Below are 21,188 nucleotides of genomic sequence, written 5' to 3'. Positions count from 1 at the left end.
TCTCCTCTGATGAGGAGGGCATCGAAGGGGATGAGGGTCATGAGGTCTCAAAGGCAAAGATGCTGGCCATGAGGCCAATGCACTGGCTAGACGAGACAGGCGCACTCGCAAGGCCCTCATAGCCACAAGATTCACGGAAGATGATGACAAGATGCAACGAGGACGGTCCTGACATCCTCACCTTGCATCTGTGAATGTTTGATTCCTGTGTGACTGATGGCAGTGCACATACCCTCAGTGCTCAGACTCATGTCATGGAGATGCAGCAGAGGCCCTAATGCTCGCAAGGTTCCAGGAGGATGATGACAACATGCAGTAAGGACACACCATAGATCTTCACATTGCCTCTGCGAACGTTTGACTCCTGTGTGGCTGATGGAAGCTCACTTGCACTCTGTGATCAGCGTTATCTCATGGAGACACAGCCATGAAACTTTAAGTGTACCTGATCCTTTGGCAACCTTCATCACCTGTACCCTTCAGGACCACACTGTCACTGGACACAGATGCTGAAGAGATGGGGGCCAGTCCCAACTCAAAGGTGCTGAGAACACACAAGAGAGAATGACTGAACTCTGTGATGCCTGCCCAAGACATTCTGGCAGCAATGACAAGCACCATCAAGGTGCAGGCATCACTGGTGTGTTCAGTGAGCTTGAAGCTGGACAATCACTATGCTCTGAAGATTGCACACTGCACAGGGAAGGGGCCCTGGACTGAGACACTTGCCTTTATCTTGTGCAGGAACCAAGGTTTCACACCTGAATGACATGAACACTGCTCAGCATAACAAGGAGACACAAAGAGGAATTCTGGGAGTTAATTTACAATAGTGAACATTGTGTACAAGTGATTAACACCTGTGCCCACATGTTGCAACTATGTCAGCTGTGGCTCAGGTCATAGCACCCTCGCCTTTGAATCAGAGGGTTGTGGGTTCATGTCCCACTCTCGGAAACCAAGAACTGTGATTGTACTCGAAAGAGTTGCAGTCTGTGACTGTTGATAACTCGAAACAATTTTTTTTTATATCTGCTTAACCTTCCTAACCCTCCCGCTACATCTTAGTGCTCCCCTGACATCCACAGTGGAGGCGGAGGTAGCCTGCTGACTGCTAAATCCTGTCTGGAATGACCTTGGCGGGCATCCTCTGGAGGGCTGAGACCTGGAGGGCCCCAGCCTGCTTTGGGTGTCCTGCTGTGGGCTAGGTGCACCCTCCCCGGCCTGTGGAGCTGGAGATGATGGGGTCACAGGAAGAGGGGATTTAGATCAGCCGGACATTCCCGGAGCCACCAGGGTGGATGGCCCCGGCATGTCGAGCAGCTGGTCCTCCTCCCTATGGGTGCCCGACGGCCCCTGGCTGACTCCTTGAGGAGAGGAGGAAGCTAGAGTGAGATCAAGCTGCCCTGCACCCCTCTCACGTTGACACTGTTGGAGGCCAACTATGGCGTCAGCAATGGAGTTCAACCCATGCAGCAGTGCAGGACCGATGTCCTGGACCAAGGTTTCCATGGCAGCCGCCATCCTGGTGCATCAGTACGATGGCGCAAACACCTCAGACTCAAGGTGGCGGACTCCTCCATCGTCCCTTGCAATCTGAGGAGTGCACCAGACATCCTTTACTGATGTCCCTGTGATTGTCTTTGCAGCTCCAACAGCTGATTAAGGACCAGGTCCAGAAGCTCACCATCTGACTCAGACTCAGCAGATTCCTTGTCTTCAGCAGTCCTCTACCAGTGACCTTGGATGTCCCTGCCCCTGCCTGCTGTGAAACAGATTGTGTGCTGTGCATACCAGGTTGTGATCCTGAGGCTGCTCTATATCTAGGTCCTACTGAGATGTGTGTCACTAAGTTGTGGAAGATATGGGTTTGCACCGTGATGAGTTTTCAATGGTGCTGTCCTCTGGGTCCTCATCTGAGGTGCTCTCGGCACTGGAATCGGGGTCAAGGTTGCCTGAGGGTGACGTGGCAGTGTGGCCAGGAGAGAAAGTGGAGATTATTAGTGCTTGACAGACATGTTACATACAGAACATGGACTCAGAGTAGATTTTACAGAGGGATGATCTGGTGCAGGATCCTCATGTGGATGCTTGCTGCCGACCTCACTGCCGCCTCAGGAATGGTCTGTGTCCTCTCCAGCCAGCTCCAACATGCAATTCTTGAATGGAGTGGGGACCTTGATGTCTGGCACTCCATCCCTAGTCTCTGATTGTGCGCAATCTTGTCCTACATAAAGACGAGGGAGTCTGAGCAAGACGCATGCCAGGCCAAGTGAGAAGAATGCCAGGCGTGCGTGTGTGCTGAGTGGAACCATGGACGGGATGAGGAGGAGATTTCCAGAGATGAGATGAGATGAGATGGAAATATGAGGGTGCGTGTATGAGAGAGAGTGACTGGTGATGTCCCTTGAGCTTGCAGTGAGTGAGATGCCAGTGGATGTGTGATGGGCTTGTGAGGGGCGAGTTGAGAGTGATGAGAATGTTGACTTACCCTGGTGACAAGGATGAGATCATTCATCCTTTTTCTGCACTGGATGGCTGACGTCTTGCGTGCAATGTTGGCACTGACCATCTCCCAAGCCAGAGTGGTGCAACTGATGGGCTTCCTGCAGCCAGAGCGGGAGTAGAGGACATCTAGGCATGCCTCCACGGTATCCAAAAGGTGTTCCAGGGATGCATCATTGAATTTGGGGGCTGCACTCTTCTTGGCTTTTGGGGCCATGACTTCACTAGAGCAGTCCTGGATTGCAAACATTGAGGACTGTGCACACGGCTGCAGCTTAAATATGGCCCCAGGAGTGAGGAAGCGGCAAGGTAACGGCACGGCGGGTAAATGGGAGGCCACCCGCCAGCGAGACAGCTTGTTGCCCATGGCTGTATAATTTATGGGGTGGGAAGAGGATGATACGGTGTGAAAATCCGCCATTGCAGCCGGAGGGTAAAATGCCCACTACCACACTTAGTGCAATTGTGGGCTGATTCTGCCCTGTATCTTACATTATTTATGTTAACAGAATATTGTTGCAGTACACATATTGCTTCTACTTTACCTGTGCAATTATCATTTGTTTTTGAATTCCCAAAGAAATTGAAACTACTAAGGGAGAGGAGAGAGGAGGAGGAGGAGGAGGTGAAGACAGTGGGAAACAGTTGGGAGGGTGTGAAAGTAGAAGGGGATGGAAATGAAGGAGTGGGGAAGTGGATAACAAGAAGGGAGTGATGGCAAACAAGAGTCTGAAAATAAATTCAGGGTCTGTTGCAGGAAAATCCCCATAGCAGGTGGGAAGGCCTGCCAAAAGATTGCTAGTGGAAGCAGGCCCATTTAAACTTGATAGCAATTGTTGTCTCAGAATTTTTGTTGTACAGTTGCCCAATGGAGCTCCACACTGAATGGATACATGTAAAGCATAATGGGGTGCTTCAAGAAAACGTTTCAAAAGCAACAGGGGCATTCCTTGAAAGAGGATATTGCAAGGTGAGCAGAGAATAGTCAAGTCAGTTGGTGTGCATTTTATTCTTCTTGATGCCAGCTCACCTGTGCAGTGACTGTGTCAGCCAGAGACAGAAGCCCAACAGCAACTTTCTTAGCAAGTGGGAGGGATATCAAACCATGATGCAGGAATGCGCTACTGGAATTCCACTCATGAAAATGGAAGACCATCTGTGGGCTAACTGGGTGGGCTGGGACAAATCTGTAAGATGAACCAATAATGCAAATCTTTTTGACATGGAGGAGAGAACTAATAAACTTAAGAGTGCTACCCAATTTTAATATCTAATGCTTTGGAGTGCTGCTGATTTCAGTTTCTGTCACAAAGCGATTTACTTAGACTTTAAGTTCTCTATTACCTGTGGGGGCGAACTTTGAGAGCTCCTGTGCAGTGGAAACAATGAACAATGTGATAGTGCTCCAAAAATCGTAGTTTGGGACCAATTGCCTCATTTCTGTCAATAGCATTTTCTTGAGGCCCACAGTTTGCCTAAACACTAGTCGTAGAAGAATAACTTATGCAAATTGGGTCCATGAGATGATGAAGGTGTAGATGTTATTTTTGGTGCCTATTGTTGCATGGAGGATCAGGACCACTCAGTAGTCTTAAAGCCAGAAGCAGCATTTAAAAACCTTCATTAAAGGGCAAGCCCATGCAGGCAAAAACTACGTATTTGTGCTGAAATTCTTAGTTGAATGGTGTGAAAAATTTTGCAACTTCATTACTAATTATAATAATTTTGTGAAAATTCTTGGCCAATTTTATTTTTGCCTTCAGGGAGAGTGATTGAGGAGAGTGGGCATGGGAGTGATTTAAACACTTCAATTATAGGCACTGGAGGATGAAGAAGCCAAGAGAAGCAGCAGCACCAACAGCAAATAAAACATCAGGTGCTGTCGGAACCCCAAACAGAATGGAGGTTCTGCAGTCCCTACCCTTCACATAGTGCAAATCTGGGACGATTCCGCCCTAAGTGCAGTAGTGGGTGGGGAAAAGGACATTTCACCTGCTGGCTGCAATGGTAGGTTTTTGCATCATACCGTCCCATTCCCACCTCATTAATTATGCATTCCCGGGAAACAGGCCGGTGGGCGTCCTCTGATTTTTCCAGCCTGCCATCACCTCAGGCCTTCAGTAAACCAGGTGCAATATTTAAAGGCTGCCCATCCAAGGGGCTAGCACTCTTCAAGGGATAGGAAGCTGCTGGCACTGATAGCTGCCAAATGGAGGAAACATGCTGCTCCCATATTTAGCGACACCTCCCTGAAGTACCCACTGGATGCAGTGGAGGCCCGCCGCGATATCCTCTATTCCTGCTCTGGGCGAAGGCCAGCAATCAATGTCACCAATCTAGCATGGGAGGCGGTGGTGGCAGTGGTCAGCGCCAATGCCCTGCAAAGGAGGACAGTCACCCAGTGCCAAAAGAGGATGAATGGTCTCATCCATTCCACCAGGGTAAGTCACTTTACTCATCACTCTCAACTCTCACACTCCCAAACCCAACACACATCCATAGGGATCTCACATCTCAAGGGACGACAGCACTAACTCTCACACACACCCTCACATTTCCATCAGGCTCATATCCTCTGGAGCTCTTGTCCTCATCCTGTCCATGGCTCCATTTGCCACACAAACATTCCATGCGTCCTGCTCACACTCTCTTCATCTCTTTTCATGCAGGAGAAGGTGGCTCACAACAGCAGGGAGAGATTCAGACTAGGGGTGGAGTGGCCCACATTAGGCACCTCATTCATTTTGAGGAACACTGACTGGTGAGGATGTGGACTGTTTCTGCAGTGATGGTGAGGTCAGCGGTGAACACCCACAAGGATCCTGCACCACATCATCCATCTCGCAACACAACAATGAGTGCTCTCTCTCCTGCTTTTGACTCTGCTGCCATGCACTAATTATCTCTACTTTGGTTCACAGGGAGCTCTGCCAGCAACCAACACCCTCAGCCAGTCAGTCCCTCAGTTCCATTCATGTTCACACCTCCAGCGATGAGGACACCTTCTCCATTGAAGAGCTGGAAATAAGCAGGCTGGAAGACCCATTATAGCACTTACCCACACCCTCCACCAGGGCGGAGACACAAACTTCGGTGGAACCTAGATCTAAGGCAGGCTTGGGTTCACGATCTGGTGGTCACCGCAAGGACACGTGTCCACAGCAGGAGGAGGCAAGTTCAGCCGAGCTCCCTGGCACTTGGAGGACTGCTGGGGAAGAGGCATCTGTGAGGTCCAAGTCAAATGATAAGCCTCTCGATTCAGCCTGCCATCTCATTGTGGAGAATCAGCAGAAGGCAGGGGAACATCATGCAGAACCATTGGGAGCCCTCAACAGAGTGGCACATGAGTCAGAGGAGTGCATCTGCCTGTTTTCTGATGAAGCGGTGCCCATATGTGCGCGTATGAAGGTCTCCATGGGAAGGATGGCGGACACCATGGAGACCCTGGTCTAGCAGAACGCAGAGAGGCACGCAGACCTGCACTCCATTGGAGTAGCCATGGGTGAGTTCCTGCAGTGGTAATGCAAGAGGGAAACGGGGTGCCTCAACATCCCTACAGGTGCTCCTTCCTCTTAAGGAGTCAGGGTGAGGCCCTCGGGCACCCAAAGGGAGGAGGAGCGGGTCATCCACTCAGGAATCTCAGAGGCTGTTCTCTCCCTCCAAGTCCCCTTTGCCTATGACGTCCTCAACCTCATCCTCTGTCACCACAGAGGGAGCAGCTGACCCACAAGAGGACAGCCAAAGCAAGCCGGGGCCCTCAAGTCCTCGGCTCTCCAGGGGACCCACACTGAAGTCACCTGAGGCAACAGAGCCAACCATTGCACAGGCTGCCTCCACCTTGCTGTGGATGTCAGGGCAACGTCTAAAAAAGGTGGTAGGCCTCAAAAAGTTAAGAAATTATAATCACAAGTGATTGCACGGGTGAACAAATTTTGTCACTTCATAATTTGAAAATATATTCATTTTCACTGAATAATGTGTAATGGTGTTTTTCAGCTTCATTTACAGGCTTTGCCACCCCCACTAGCAGTTCAGCTGCATGCAGCTGGCACACAAGTGATTCTGCAGGGAGAAATGTGTGTGTTTGGAGCCTCATGCAAGCACTCTCACACATGCAGAGCCCTCCTCAATCACACTCATGTCAATGTCCAGAGTATTTCAATGCTGCCTGCTGGGGTTCTCTTTCAGTTGTCCATCTATGCTGTCTTGCATCTCTGCCCACCAACAGATTGCACTCCCATGGAGCACCTGTGCCCACCCAACATGAGGCTCCTTTCATCCTTTGCCCTCCCCCGGTCACACATGTCTTTTCCCCATCACTGTTGACCCCCACTGGCATCACCTTTCACTTCCCCACTGTCACCTACCAATCAGAACCCTTTTCTTTCCGGGATGTCCAGGTGAACGTGCACATTTCCTACCTTCCCGAGAATCCAACTCCTATCCACACTGACCTCCCCGACCTCCTCCTTCCCACCCTCAGGGTCCATGTCTGCCTCCGAGTCCCCAACAACCACCCTTGTTGTCCCTTCTACTGCTACCATCGCACCCTCACTCTCCCACCCTACCAGCTCACTCTGCCCTCTCTCATTCTCACCATTCCCTCCTTCAACGCCCACCCTCAATTCACTCCTCAGGAGGCAGTCATCGACTCCACAGACCTCTTCCTTGCACGTTCAGCTGAACATCTCCCGCCCCCCCACTCCTTCCACCACCCTTACTCCTCCTCCTCCACCTTTAGTCCTTCCTCCACCCTTATTCCTTTCTCCACCATTACTCCTTCCTCCCCCTGAACTCCTTCCCCCCTTGGAACTCCTACCTCCCCTGGACTCTTCCGCCCCTCTGAACTCCCTCCTCCTCTGGACTCCTTACCCCCTCCAAACTCCTTCCTCCCCTGAGACTCCTTCCCCCGGATTCCTTCCTCCCTCCAGACTCTTTTCCTTACACCTTCCTCCACCCCCTTGCACCTAACTCCTCAGTTACTGTATTCTCTCCCATTACACCCTCCTCCCCCCTGTCCTCCTTCCCCTCCCTCCCAACCTCACCCCTCATCTGACACCATCATTCCCCCCCCTCCCAACTTCACTCCCACCGGTACAACTTCATCTCCCAGTCAAACCTAGACTTTCCTCTCCACCCCCTCGACAATCATCCATGGCAGACCATGGCCAAGACACTGATGCCTTGAAGCAGACCCCAGACATCACCCTTGACCTTCCACCTTTCGTGAGCTACTTCGCAGTGGAACCATGTCCATCAGAATCCACCCAGCATGTGTTCCTTCAGAATCTGGTAGCTGTAGGGCTCCAGCAACTCCTGCTCCTTGAAAGTCCGTGAAGTGAGCAAGGTTAAGTCCGGGCTTCTGCACGTCACACTTGTCAAGATGTGTTCTGCACTGGTGTGTTTTCCTGCCCACATGGGCAGTAAATTTGATGTGAGGTGATGATTCCAGTGAGCAGGTCTTATAATTAGATGCAGATGTATTAAAATTATGTTCCTGACCTGCGGTGACGGGAAAGGCGGTCCGCCATTAACAGGTGGAGCAGACGATCACAAACTGGTTTCATGACGGCATGGAACTGATTTTTGGCCTTCCGCCATACCGTCCGCTCATGCCTGCCATTATGTTCGATGTCAATGTGGACAGAAAATTCCGGCCACAGGGTTGAATTTTATGAGGGAGTCAGGATCCCGGCATCGAGATAAAATAAGTGGATGTAAGCCCACACTTGTTGGTACTGGGACATGCTCAGCAATTTTACGACAGGCGACCACCTAATTGGCCTTCTCTGGATTCAGCCTCCATCAGGCAGACTCCTGATGTTACTAGTCCAATCAGTCCAACAGCTCTGAAGCTTCAGCAGTGAATTGGGAGAGGCGGTTGCTGCTGAGGTATGCAGAAGCCACAACAGTTAGGAGGTTAAGAAGATAAAAAGAAAATTAATCATTGGGCCCAGTTTTGAAGGGGAAACCCTTCTGGGGAAATCATTTGGGCTGCGGGGATGCCTTCCCTGCCCCTGAAAGCTCCGCCTTCCTTCATCCACCCTCTCTCTCCCCCCCACCCAAGCCTGCTGCTGGGAAGCTGCCTCCATGTACCTGGTGGCCTCCCTGCATGGTGGGAGTTGACCCGCCAAAATGCTAACAGCACCGTGAAATGGCCCCTTATTGGGCCTTTCATAATGGAAATTAGCAGCCAACTTCCTTGGTGAGGGCAGCCTCTCCACCTCCAGTCCCACCATCGGTAAAATGTAACAGGATTATGTCAGGGAGCCCATCCGATGCAGTTCCCTACAATTTTACCCGCGCACCCCACCCCCACTTCCTGGCCCCCTTCCTATGGACCAGCAAAATCTTAGCTCCAGTGTCATTAGGCCAGAGCTCACCAAAGAATAATGTGCAAAGAGGAACATGTTCACCCAACAAACAGTAGGAACCTCCTACACAAAAAACTGGTCTTCTGTGCCAACTGGTCACTCTCTACCAGCAACAATCAAAGTGATAGTTTCCTCAATTTTCTTTGCCTTGTGGTCATTCCAGGTTGCAACGGGGTACATGGCCACATGTTAGCCAGTCAGTTTCACTTACGTGCATAAAGCAAGTGACAGATATTATGTTCGCTAAGGTAAGCCAGTACATCAAGTTCCCCATAGATCCTGCCAGTCAACATGACAGAGCATTAGAATTTGCAGTAACTGCCAGGTTCAAACAAGTCCATGCAGCTATTTACTCTTTAACGTTGTGACTGAAGCACCATTGCAATCGTCTATAAGTTATCCAGGTGTGTGCATGGTTGCACTTGAAAGAGTTATTAAGATGTAGTGCCTTCAAAAAAAACAAAATAATGCTGCTAGCAGCCAGATGGATTAATTCTGTATCAGTCCAATATCTCTGTCACTTTTGACGAAGAGTAGCAGGTCCAAGGGTGGACTACTAGGGCAAATGGCCTACCCATTATTGCCATGATGACACCCATCCAGCACCCTCAATGGCAACTGAAAGGTGGTACACTGATAGCCATGGTAGCACTAGGCCAATAATCACATGAGTCAGTGGCATGTTGAAATAGTGATTAGGGTATCTGGATAAACTGGGGGTTCCTTCAAAATGGACCTCCTCACGTCTCCCATATCATGGTTGTCTGCTGCATCATGCATAACAGTATCTTGTAATTAAGTTAAGCTATTGATCCAGCAGCAGCTGTGGAGGAGTAATTATCAAAGAAAGAGCTTGAGGGAGGAAGGAGGGTGCAGGAGAAGCTGCAGAAAGACCTGCTCAACAGAACTTACTCTTTTTAGAGACACTGAATCAAGAAGAGTCACCAGATCAAACTTTTCTTCTGGGAGACTTGTCATCTCTCTAAGGGGTACATTCATCTTTTAAATATTGCAGATCTCAGGAAGAAATCCCATTTCCAAGTGGCCAGTCAGTGGAAGAATACCAAAAAGAGAGCAATGATGAAGACATAGCACTGTTATTTGAATCACACCCGCAGCCATCAGCTCAGATACTGATATTGCACTTATCTTACAGGACAGATTAAAAGGCGAGATCTGCACCAGGAACATGTGGGCTGCAGCCAGGGCAGGTTGCAAGGCAGGATAACACAAGTGCCAGCTCACCAGAAGGTGAAGACACACATGGGATTTGATGCAGAAGACTCAGGTGAGCATTTCAATGTGGCAGAGTACAGAAGGATGCTGATGGGCATGCACAACAAAATGCTTGGTGCATTAGGAAGACTGCCAGGAAGCCTGCGATTAAAATCAAGGAGCATGGAGGTATCCAACGCCAACTTGGCACAGGAATTTCCAGAGAGTTTGGAGCCACACACTTTTCATAATGGAAAAGGTAACAAACTCGGTTCACGCACTTGAGCACCCAACCAAGATACAGCTTCTGATGGTTGATGTTACAACTTCCATTAAAGCACATGCAGCAGCCACATGAATGCTGACCACTGCTGTAGAAGTTCTGATTGCTGTCATCCAAGGTCAACTCACTGCCATGCAAGTTCAGACTGTTGCCACCATGACTGGATTAGAGTAAGCAACAGATTACTAAGGCGCAGTGGCTCCAAGGAGCATGAGCTTGTCATTTCTCATGAAGGCTGCATTCATTCACCCACCCCTGTCACTGCCAGTTCACTTGCTATCATCTATCAGCCAGCCAGCCCAGATTGCTGCTGCCCATGCCTGGCTAGTGCTGCCAGGCCTACAGGGCCAAGAGTTTCTCAAGGTCATCCTGCAATGCCATTTGCAGTCTCCTTCAAAAAAAGTGGGCAGCCTTCTACTAGGCAGGCTGCAGGCATTGCAATAGCACAGTATAGAAACTCCAGGACAGGCTAAAGCACACAGAAGAAGGGTGCTAGGGGAATGCACAAGGATGATTAGTTGACATTTGTATACAATTTGATATGATTCCATTTAAAATTTGGTTTGGAATGTTTATTTTGTGGTGACTTTTATTTTTGCATTGTGGCCAAGCAGACGCTCTCGCAGTCAGTGACAGAGGGAAGATAAGGTCTGGGGCGGCTGGTGAATGGGGAATTGGGTTGTAGTTACTGGTATCACATTAAGGTGAGCTCTTCACGGATAGTCCAGATGGAAAGGGGCTATCTAAGTTGCTTCCTTCCCCTCATGCTCTTCCACATGCTCCTGCTCCTCAAGCAGTTTGCCGTAAAGTTGGTGACAAGGGCTGTTCCATCATGATGGCAAGATTGTACAGCATGCACCATGAATCTTTATATCCACTCTACAGAGTACCACAGGACCTTCAGAGCAGTCCAGGCAACGGAAGTATTGGGCTGAAGTTTCCCAATTTAAATTTTACTTCGGATGTCAAGACGATATTCAGGTGTGTACCCAATAGTTGGGAGTAACAAGCCTTCCAGTTGCCCTTTGCCAGTTAAGAGCTCTCCTCTGTATAGACCAATGTTAAATACAAACACACAAACATATGAGTTAGGAACAAGAGTAAGCCAAGCAGTCCTTCAAGCTTGCTCTGCCATTCAACAAGATCATGGCTGACCTGACTGTAACCTCCCACCTACCCTCAATAACCTTTTGCCCCCTTGTTTATCAGGAATCTAACAACCTCTGCCTTGAAAACATTCAAAGACTCTGTTTCCACTGCCTTTTGAGGAAGGGAGTTCAAGAGACTCACTACACTCTGAGAGAAAAAATTTCTTCTCATCTCTGTCTTAAATGGGCAACCTCTCATTTTTAAACAGTGATTCTCCCACAAGAGTAAACATACTCTCCACATCCATCCTGTCAAGATCGTTCAGGATCTTATATGTTTCATTCAAACCATCTCTTACTTTTATAAACCCCAGCAGACACAAGCCTATCCTGTCCAACCTTTCCTCATCAGACAACATGGCCATCCCAGGTATTAGTTTAGATGCGGTCTCACCAGTGTTCTGTTCAACTGAAGCATAACCTCCCTACCTTTATATTCAATTCTGCTCACAATAAACAATAACATTCTATTAGCTTTCCTAATTACTTGCTGTATCTGCATACTAGCCTTTTGTGATTCATGCACTAGACACCCATATCCCTCTGAACCTCAGAGTTCTGTAATCTCTCACCATTTAGATAATATGCTTCTTTTTATTCTTCCTGCCAAAATGGGAAATTTCACTTTTTCCCACATTATACTGCATTTGCCAGATCTTCGCCCACTCGTTTAACCTATGTCCCTTTGTGGCCCTCTTATGTCCTGTTCACAACTTACTTTCCTACCTATCTTTGTATCATCAGCAAATTTAGCAACCATACCTTCTGTCCCTCCATACAAATCATTTATATAAATCGTAAAAAGTTGAGGCCCCAGCACTGGTCCCTGTGGAATACCATTCTTTACATTCCGCCAACCAGAAAAAGACCCATTTATGGCTACCCTCTGTTTCCTGTTAGCTAGCCAGTCTTCTATCCATGCAATATGTTACCCCTAGACCATGAGTTTTTCTTTTCCACAATAATCTTAGATGTGGCACCTTATCAAATGCCTTCTAGAAATCTAAGTACAGTACATCCACCGGTTCCGCCTTATCCGCAGCACATGTGACTCCTTTTAAAAACTCCAATAAATTGGTTAAACATGAATTCCCTTTTGCAAAACCATATTGAGTCTGCCTGACTGCCTTGATTTTTTTCTAAGTGCCCTGCCATAGCATCTTTAATAATAGTTTCCAACATTTTCCCTATGACAGATGTTAAGCTAACTGGCCTGTAGATTCCTGCTTTCTGTCTCATTCCCTTTTTGAATAAAGAAGTTACATTTGCTATTTTCCAATCTAATGGCACCTTTCCTGAATACAGGGAATTTTGGAAATTAAAACCAATGCATCAACTATCTCACTAGCCACTTCTTTAAGACCCTAAGATGAAGTCAATCAAGACCTGCGGATTTGTTAGTCCGCAGCTCCAAGAACTTGCTAAATATCACTTCCTGGTGATTGTAATTTTCCTGCATTCCTCCCTCCCTTCTAATTCATGATTTACAGCTATTTCTGGGATGATATTCGTATCCCCTATAATGAAGACCAATGCAAAATACCTGTTCAATTCATCCACCATCTCCTTATTTTTCATTATTAATTCCCCAGACTCACTTTCTTTTGGACCAACGCTCACTTTGTTAACTCTTTTCTTCTTTAAATATCTACAGAAACTCTTACCATCCGTCATTATTTTTCCAGCTAGCTTTCTCACAGAATCACACAGTGCAGAAGAGGACCTTTGGCCCATCGAATCTGCACCGACATGAGAGAAACACCTGACCTTCCTACCTAATCCCATTTACCAGCACTTGGCCCATAGCCCTGAATGTTGTGACATGCCAACTGCTCATCCAGGTACTTTTTAAAGGAAGTGAGGCAACCCGCCTCCACCACCCTCCCATGCAGCGCATTCCAGACCGTCACCACCCTCTGGGTAAAAAAGATTTTCCTCACATCCCCCCTAAACCTCCTGCCCCTCACTTTGAACTTATGTCCCCTCGTGACTGATCCTTCAACTAAGGGGAACACCTGCTCCCAATCCAGCCTGTCCATACCCCTCATAATCTTGTACACCTCGATCAGGTCGCCCCTCAGTCTTCTCTGCTCCAACAAAAACAACCCAAGTCTATCCAACCTCTCTTCATAACTTAAATGTTTCATCCCAGGCAACATCCTGGTGAATCTCCTCTGCATCCCCTCCAGTGCAATCACATCCTTCCTATAATGTAGCATCCAGAACAGCACACAGTACTCCAGCAGTGGCCTCACCAAGGTTCTATACAACTCCAACATGATCTCCCTACTTTTGTAATCTATGCCTCGATTGATAAAAGCAAGTGTCCCATATGCCTTTTTCACCACCCTGCTAACATGCCCCTCTGCCTTCAGAGATCTATGGACACACACGCCAAGGTCCCTTTGTTCCTCAGAACTTTCCAGTATCATGCTGTTCATTCAACACTTCCTTGTCAAATTACTCCTTCCAAAGTGTATAACCTCACACTTTTCAGGGTTAAATTCCATCTGCCACTTATCTGCCCATTTGACCATCCCATCTATATCTTCCTGTAGCCCAAGACACTCAACCTCACTGTTAACCACCCGGCTAATCTTTGTGTCATCCGCAAACTTACTAATCCTACCCCCCACATAGTCATCTATGTCGTTTATATAAATGACTAATAATAGGGGACCCAGCATAGATCCCTGTGGCATGCCAGTTGTAGGAGACAGAGGGTGGCTTTCAGTCACCCTCTGTCTCCTACAACTAAGCCAATTTTGAATCCAACTTATCAAATTACCCTGTATCCCATGTGCATTTGCGTTTTTTATAAGTCACCCATGTGGGACTTGTCAAAGGCTTTGCTGAAATCCATATAAACTACATCCAACTGCACTACCCTCATCTACACACCTGGTCACCTCCTCAAAAAATTCAATCAAATTTGTTAGCAATGACCTCCCTCTGACAAAGTCATGCTGACTATCCCTGATCAAACCTTGCCTCTCCAAGTGGAGATAGATTCTCTCCTTCAGAACTTTCTCCAATAGTTCCCCTACCACTGACGTGAGACCCACTGGCCTGTAGTTCCCTGGCTTATCTCTACAACACTTCTTAAATAGTGGAACCACATTAGCAGTTCTCCAGTCCTCTGGCACCTCCCCCGTGGCCAGAGAGGAATTAAAAATTTGGGTCAGAGCCCCTGCGATCTCCTCCCTTGCCTCCCTCAGCAGCCTGGGACACAAATCATCTGGACCTGGAGATGTGTCCACTTTTAAGCCTGCCAACACCTCCAATACCTTGTCGCTCCCTATATCAATTTGCTTAAGAACCTCGCAGTCTCTCTCCCCGAGTTCCATACCTTCATCCTCATTCTCTTGGGTGAAGACGGATGTGAAGTATTCATTCAACACTCTAGCGATGTCATCTGGCTCCACCCATAGATTGCCCCCTTGGTCCCTAATGGGCCCTACTCTTCTGTTCTGTTGAAGGGTCATGAGGACTCGAAACGTCAACTCTTTTCTTCTCTGCCGATGCTGCCAGACCTGCTTAGTTTTTCCAGGTAATTCTGTTTTTGTTTTGGATTTCCAGCATCCGCAGTAGTTTTTTGTTTTTGTTCCTACCCTTTCCCTGGTTATCCTCTTCCCATTGATATACTTATAGAATATCTTGGGATTTTCCCTACTTTTACCAGCCAGAGCTTTCTCATATCCCCTCTTTGCTCTCCTAATTGCTTTCTTAAGCTCCACCCTGCACTTTCTGTACTCCACTAATGCCTCCGCTAATTCGCTTCCCTAAAAACCTCTCTTTTCCTTCTCATCGTAACCTGAATATCTCTGGTCATCCATGGTTCTCTGGGCTTGTTACTCCTTCCTATCACCCTAGAGGGAACATGTTGAGCCTGTACCCTCCCCATTTCCTTTTTGAACACCCCCCACTGCTCCTCTGTAGATTTCCCCACAAGTAACTGTTCCCAGTCTACCTTGGCCAGATCTTGCCTTATTTTACTAAAATCCACTCTCCCCTAATCCAAAACAATTTTTCACAACTTGTCTATTTGTTTGTCCATTACAAACTTAAACTGTACCATGTTGTGGTCACTATCACTAAAATGCTCCCCCACCACCACCTCAGCCACCTGTCCAGCTTCATTCCCAGATTTAGGTCCAGCACTGTGTTGTCCCTTGTTGGACCCTCTACATATTGACCTAAGAAGTTCTCCTGTACACATTTCAAGAAATCAACTCCATCCAAGCCCTTAACACTATGTCTACCCCAATTAGTGTTGGGAAAGTTGAAATCGCCTAATATAATTACCCTATTGTTATTGTTTTTACACACCTCAACAAATTGTGCACATATTTGCTCCTCAATTTCCCGCTGACTATCTGGGGGTCTATAATAAATACCTAAAAATGTGGCTGCCCCTTTTTTATTCCTAAGCTCTACCCACAAAGCTTCATTCGATGCCCCCTCCAAGATATCATCTCTCCTTACTGCAGTAACTGACTCCTTAACTAATAATGCAATGCCTCTTCCTCTTTTACCCCCTCCCCTGTCTCGCCTAAAGATTCTATATCCCAAGATGCTGAGCTGCCAATCCTGCCCCTCCATCAACCACGTCTTAGTGATGGCTACTATATCACAATTCCACCTGTCAATCCTCACCCTTAACTCATTCGTTTTACGTGTAATACTCCTGGCATTAAAGTAAAGGCCATCAAGCCGTGCCTTACTCCCTTGAAACTTAATATAGCTGTACTCCCTCTGACTTGATTGTTTTACTGTATTATGATGTGTCCCTATTCTGCTAACATTCTGTGTCCCCTCCTTCTGCCGAATTAGTTTAAACTCCTCCCAACAGCACTAGCAAATCCGTCCACAAGGATGTTAGTCCCGCTCTGGTTCAGATGTAGACCGTCGCGCTTGTACAGGTCCCACCTTCCCCTGAAACAGTCCCAGCGATCCAGGAATCTAAAACCCTCCGTCCTGCACCAACTCTTAAGCCACGTGTTCATCTGCGCTATTCTCCTATTTCTGAGCTGACTAGCATGTGGCACTGGGAGTAATCTGGAGATTACAACCCAAGAGGTCTTGCTTTTTAGTCTACTGTCTAACTTCCTGAATTCTTGATGCAAGACCTCATCCCTCTTTCTATCTTTGTCATTGGTACCAACATGTACCATAACTTCTGCCTTTTCACCCTCCCCCTTCAGGATTCCCTGCAGCCGTTCAGTGACATCCCAGAACCTGGCACCAGGGAGGCAACACACCATCCTGGAGTCACGGTGACGGCCACAGTAGCGCCTATCTGTTTCCCTGACTATAGAATCCCCTATTACTATTGCTCTTCCTCTCTTCCTCCCCTCCTGTACAGACAGGCTGCTTGTGGTGCCAGAACCTTGGCACTGTCTACACTCCCTGGAGGAACCAGCCTCCAAAATGGAATGCCGATTTGCGAGTGGGACCCTAGGGGACTCCTGAACTACCTGCCTGTTTCTCTTGGGCTGCCTGGTGGTCACCCATTCCCTTCCTTCCTCAAGTCCCTTCAGCTGCGGTGTGATCACCTCTCTAAACATGCTATTCACAATGCTCTCAGAGTCGCGGATGCTCCACAGTGTCCCCAGCCGCCGTTCCTGCTCTGAAACCCGAGCTTCCAGGTGTATTCTGAAATATCCTTTTAAATGTTCTCTCGTACTCTAATTTTTCCCTCCTTATTAATCTTTTTGTCATTCTTTGCTGTTCTTTATTTTCTGTCCAGTCTCCTGACCTGCCGCCTGTCTTTGTACAATTAAATGCTTTTTCTTTAAGTTTAATACTTTAACTTTTTTCGTTAAGCACAGGTGGTGGGTCCTTGCTTTGGAATTTTTCTTTCTTGTTGGAATATGTCTACTCTGTGTATTCTGAAATATCCTTTTAAATGTCTGTCATTCCATCTCTATTGCCCTTTCCTTTAATCTCGTTTGCCAGTTCACTCTGCTTTCATTCCCAAATAATTGAGGTATCAATTAATCCTATCTCGTTGCACATTACCACATCTAGTCTAGCCTGATCTCTGGTTGGCTCCAGAATGTGCTGTTCTAAGAAACTATCCCAAAAACATTTTATGAACTCCTCACATAGGCTACCTTTGCCCATCTGATTTTTCCAGTTTTTATTGGGTGGGATGACATAGACATTTTGTTAGAGGAAGGATTTCTAATTAAAGTGACCATGGCTTATTTCAGAGAACCTCACCAGGAACTTAATTTCTTAGGATGGAACACCAAGAGGAATGGTGCAGAGACCTGGGAAGGCTGGCCCCTGGCTCTCCCACTCTTATCTGGAAGCCAACTTCACGGAGTTCAGGGGCTGCAGCAAGGTGAGCTTTCTTGAACCAAGCAGGCAGTGCAGCAGCATTGTGGTCCATTTAACCTCGAGACACTGGACCAGGAGGATCCAGGATCTGAGGAGAGCATGACAAGCAAAGTTGCATGCTCAATCCACCTGCTTCTCTCTAGCAAGAGAGAACAAAATATTGAGCACCTCAGTGATCTCCCAATATAACAGTGGATGGAAAACTGAAATGTTGCAAGGAGCCAGACACAAAAGTTCAAGGCCATGGTCACCTTCACAGCTACTGGCACTGCAGTCCATTAGCCTGCTCTTAGGTTGCAGTTGTGGCTGTAGCAAGTGGCAAATTTCAGTGAAGACGTCCTTACTGAAGTGCACGTGTCACATATTGTTCCTTGCCCAGGTTCAGGTAGCAGAATTGGATAACCTTCTGACTCAGAGCTGAGAATGCTACCACTAAACCAAGGCTGACATTTAAAATTTCATCTAGGTGTTTAAATTCCTCTATTGTCTCATCCTTCCCTATCTCTATAACTTTCTCCAGGTTACAAATCCTCCCTCTGGAAATCTCTGCACCTTAGGCTGGGATTTTCAAGTCCCCTCACAGGCGGGACCCCCCCGCGGGCAAGGCAGTGCCCCAGCCAGAAGTTCACTGACTTGTGGCAGGACCAGAAGATCCCGGCAGCGGGCGGGTGTGGAAAATCCCGCCCTTAGACTCAAAAGTCTTGTGAATTCCCTCTCCCTTCTCCTAACCATGAGTGTTCATGTCTTCAGTTTCCTAAGTTCTACTCCCTGGAATTCTATCCCTAAACTCCTTCACCTCTCTTGTTTCCTTTCAGACCTTTCCTAAAATCTCTTTGACTCTTGTTTTTGGTGTCCTCCCCTAATCTTTCCTTCTTTGTCTTATGTTTCTCCTCACTTCTCTGTGAAGCATCTTGGATTGGTTCTCTACATTATAGGCGCAAAGTAAATGCAAGTTCTTGTTCCTAACACCAGCTAATGACAAATATTTTGTCAGCACTTCCTGTTGCCAATGGGATATTCATTGTCACCACATTTTTCTTTTAACCATGGATTGGAAAAGAGATGGTGGTTAGATCAATGAAATTGGGGACTGATAAATGACAACAAGTATAATTAATAAAGCTGAGTGATTTGTCTTGTCCTCATCAATAAACTTAACCATGCGGAACTACAATAAAGGAATGCCACACAGACAAGTCAACCTTTATAACGCACTCTGAAGGGAGAATCAGATCAACATTACCAAGATCAAAATCTTTATTAAGCCAGAATATCCATGGTGATTCTCTATGTTGGCAACCAGGAAGTATTCCTGAGGAATTATGCTGAATAAGGAACAGGTTTATATTTTCCAGTGATTTTGTTTACAATTATAAGAATTAGATATTAAGTCTGATGATTTTATTTATTTCTAATAAATAGTTCCTTCAAAAATACTCACCAAAAGCACTTTCTCAATATACTGTTTGAATGAAAGAAATATGCTTTCGCATACAATTCTGGAGTAAGCTGGAAAAATATATTGCAAGGGTAAATAATTAACATTTTGATTCTGGCCCAAAAACATTTTACTTTATTAAAAACCATAACTCTGATTTTAACCTTAGAGGAGAGGCAAGTGTGAGGCTTGCGGTACTAGCGGCAAGCTTACCTTGAATTGCTTACATGAGACCTAAGCCCTTTTAACACTTACAATTTATTAACATAATGCATAATGGAAATAACATGAGATTGGCGGGCAGGCACAGGGAAAACAGAGCAGATAGCCACAAGCAGGGACTAGAAAGAACAGTCACCTGCTGAATGGATTGATAGGTAGAGGGTCTCAGACACTGAATGAGAAAGAGGTCCATATTTCCACAGTGATTTTATTTTAAAAATATAAAAATCAAAAATCTAGTCCAAGAGATGGGTTGCACTAGGAGGAAACCCAGGACAAAGAAGGCCCATGATTTCCTTTTGGAGTCTGAATGAGATTTCCTGCTCCTCCTAGCCCTTAATCTTAAAAAAATTAAAAATTTCTTATTTATGCCAACTTTCCTGGATGCAATTGGCAGTGCACTTGAGTCCTGTCGCCCTGGGTTAAAATATTGCCAGGGCTCCTTCATCAAATCATGACTTTTGCATTTCAATGTGACTCTCACTACCTCAGCCGATGGGCTAGGATGTGTTGCTTATAACTTGTCTATCAAAATGGCTCGGGATATAAAGTCGGTGGGAAGCAGGCGAGTTGCACACTCCTGTGATTTTTACTCCCAATTTCCCTGCATCCCCAGATCTTGTTATCATTTGGTGCAATGGTTAAAATTAGAGTTTATAATAACCTGAATAGTACACAGCTTGAAAGCTACACAATAGTGTACTTTAAGTACATTATGGTTTTTGCAGTTCAGACTAGTTAAGAATGCTGTGTAAAAGTCTAATGATGTCACCTTAAAGAAGAGAGACAAAGAATATGAATCTAGGACAACAAAGGATTAACAGAACAGGGAGAAAGCCAGAGATGGACAAAGTTAGGGAATGGTACATGTGCAAAATGGTTTATAGTTACTTAATAATCATGCACAAATTATATCATAACTGACAAGTGTGAAATATTTCTGAACATTTTAATTGTAAGGTTTATGTATGCAACTGACTTTTAACTTTAATGCCGATAAATTAAAAGTTTTATATTTACTAGTGAATTATACATAGTCATTTGACACTTACCCTATTGTCCCATATACAGTTCTAGGAAATAGGAAACTGATCAGCTGCTTACCACCTCACCTGATTCCAGATCAAAGAGATAATTTAGATAACTGCCTATCATTTTGGTCATACGTTGCCTGAATTCGGCATTGATAAACATATCCCTAAATAAGAAAGGAGTAAAATATTAAAAATACAATTAACAAAATAACAAGTAAGATGCAGACCTGGGTGTAAAATTCAACCAATGTTAAGAAGTAAAAAATTATTTCTATCCAAATTTTTACTCTTTATAAGCTTTCACCACCATACATCCTCCAGCTAATGAAGATAAGACAACCTGAGGCATAGCCTTCTCTGTGGCCCACGGCTACAGAATTAACTAGCAAGATTTAACAGTGGTGAAATGGGCAGTGTCAAGACACCACAATATTGCATTTCATTGAAGCACCAGTGCAAGCACCAGAAAAGGTGGGGGGAAGTTTAATTCCTTACTCCACTGAGGTCCTGATTTTCAATTTTACTGCTGCTTGGAAGCATCAAATAAACATCTTTGTAATTAGTTCAAACTCACTCTGCAGAGATTGTGGATTTTGCAAACTTCCCTACTTTCTAGCATGGTTA

The 21,188-nt window shown here is 46.3% G+C and overlaps 1 long non-coding RNA gene across 1 annotated transcript in view; it reads right to left on the bottom strand.

Annotated features, from left to right (window-relative positions):
* The window catches only part of LOC144687322 (uncharacterized), a 74,622-nt gene extending 53,788 nt beyond the window's left edge, over window positions 1–20,834 (bottom strand). Inside the window, exons 1-2 of the long non-coding RNA XR_013578114.1 lie at window positions 20,635–20,834; window positions 19,312–19,379 (exon numbers count right to left, since the gene is read on the bottom strand). This is a non-coding gene — a long non-coding RNA (uncharacterized LOC144687322). The remainder of the gene's footprint in view (window positions 1–19,311; window positions 19,380–20,634) is intronic.
* Between the last annotated feature and the right edge of the window lie 354 nt (window positions 20,835–21,188).

Source organism: Cetorhinus maximus, chromosome 12 (genome assembly GCF_964194155.1).
Source record: "Cetorhinus maximus chromosome 12, sCetMax3.hap1.1, whole genome shotgun sequence".
Classification (NCBI taxonomy): Eukaryota; Metazoa; Chordata; class Chondrichthyes; order Lamniformes; family Cetorhinidae; genus Cetorhinus; species Cetorhinus maximus.
This window is presented reverse-complemented; position numbering and strand designations above follow the sequence as displayed.